The sequence below is a fragment of the Phyllobates terribilis genome, unplaced genomic scaffold, assembly GCF_046119375.1.
Source record: "Phyllobates terribilis strain yellow unplaced genomic scaffold, ASM4611937v1 Scaffold_11__3_contigs__length_659146591, whole genome shotgun sequence".
Taxonomy (NCBI): Eukaryota; Metazoa; Chordata; class Amphibia; order Anura; family Dendrobatidae; genus Phyllobates; species Phyllobates terribilis.
Window position 1 is genome coordinate 634,908,976 of NW_027362771.1, and position 1,839 is coordinate 634,910,814.

Below are 1,839 nucleotides of genomic sequence, written 5' to 3' on the forward strand. Positions count from 1 at the left end.
AGATATTTCCAAAATCAAAATTCAAATTCATGAAAATGAACCGGAATTTTCAGCAATAACTGTGCAAATTGTTAAAATACTCAAAATAAGATTAAGTGTATAAATAATGAACAGAACCCATAATATAAATGTTTTTTCCAGCCCATGAATACCCAACTGTAATTTTAATTTAAAACACATTGGAGTACGTTGAATGGAGTTTATACTGGTGATTGTCCACATGCAGCAGATTTGTTGCAGCAATTTTTGTGACTGTCCCAGAGATGTGAATGGAGCTTATAAAAACATATGCAAACAGTACAGAAACATCTCCACTCAAATATGTGGTACAGGTTTTTAGTTACAGAAGTTTCTGAAGTTTATACTTCATATTTTACGCATGTGAAGGTTTTCTTTTCCTATCTTAGTTTCTCTCGATCAGTTCTTAAGTTCTACATTGCTGTTCAACAATTAAATGATGTAATGTTTCAACATAACTCAAAAAATTACAGTAGGTGTTCTACATTTTCTAGACATCATATATTGAGGCCACTCAAATTTTTTAATGAAACTAAACATTTATTTATTTTCTTTTATTATTTGCACTTTCTATGATTATTACTTTGGTCTACATGCAGGAGAAAAACACAACAGTGGTCACAGAATTCCTTCTGTTAGGATTTCAAGTCAATAAAGGTTTGAGAATTTTCCTGTTCTGTTTATTCTTTTTGACTTATTGCTTAATATTATATGGGAACCTCCTAATCATCACCCTGGTGTCCACCAGCAAGAACCTCCACACCCCAATGTACTTCTTCATCTCACAACTGTCCATCAGTGACATCTTGTTGACCACGAATATTGTCCCCAACATGCTCCATATCCTACTGACTAATGAGGGGACCATTACTTTTATTGGTTGCATCACACAGTTTTATTTCTTCTGTGGCTCAGAAGCGGCTGAATGTCTTCTGCTCACAGTGATGTCTTATGACAGATATGTGGCCATCTGTAATCCTCTTCATTATACTGCTATTATGACAGTTAGACACTGTGTGACTTTGTCTGCCTTTTGTTGGATCTCTGAATTTTCTTTAAATTTAATTGAGTCGATTTCAATTGCAAAATTAAACTTTTGCGATTCAAACATCATTGACCATGTATTTTGATACCTTGTTCCCTTATTAGAACTTTCCTGCTCTGATACCTTCATTGTTGATTTAGAGATTTATTTACATAGTATTCCAAGTCTTATAATTCCATCTACAATTATTATCATATCTTATACTTATATTATTCTAACAGTTTTAAGGATCTCATCCAGTACTGGCAGAAAGAAAGCCTTCTCCACCTGTAGCTCCCACCTCACTGTGGTCTCCATATTTTACTGGACTATATTCAGTGTTTATGTCGTCCCAACAAAAGGCCGAACATTTACCACAAGTAAGATCCTGTCATTGCTATATACTGTGTTTACTCCCATGGCCAACCCTTTTTTATACAGCCTGAGAAATGAAGACATTAAAAAAGCCATACAGGAAACAATTTATAAGAGTGTGATATGGAAAAACATTCACAATATTCCATAGCTACAAGACAGGAAAGTAAAATAGGCTTGATCTTCTGGGCACTAGCAGTCATCAGCCTTCAAGGTGCTTGAGTAAAGACCCTCTTTTAAAGGATTTGTCCAGTACTAGGACAACTCCTTCTCAATCTGAATGCTTGCCCCCTTTAAAATAAAAAACAGTTATCCTCACCTCTGTGCCGGTACCATTCCAGTGGTGTCAACTCTTTCATTCCATTTACCTTGGATCGCAGACCCGTCCAGAAGGTTGTCATGGTGAACCGATGTCGTCATGA

General features: G+C 35.6%; 1 pseudogene; it reads left to right on the plus strand.

Moving 5' to 3' along the window:
- The first annotated feature begins 611 nt into the window (after positions 1 to 611).
- LOC141167544 (olfactory receptor 5G9-like) lies at positions 612 to 1,568 on the plus strand (annotated as a pseudogene).
- The last annotated feature ends 271 nt before the right edge of the window (positions 1,569 to 1,839 follow it).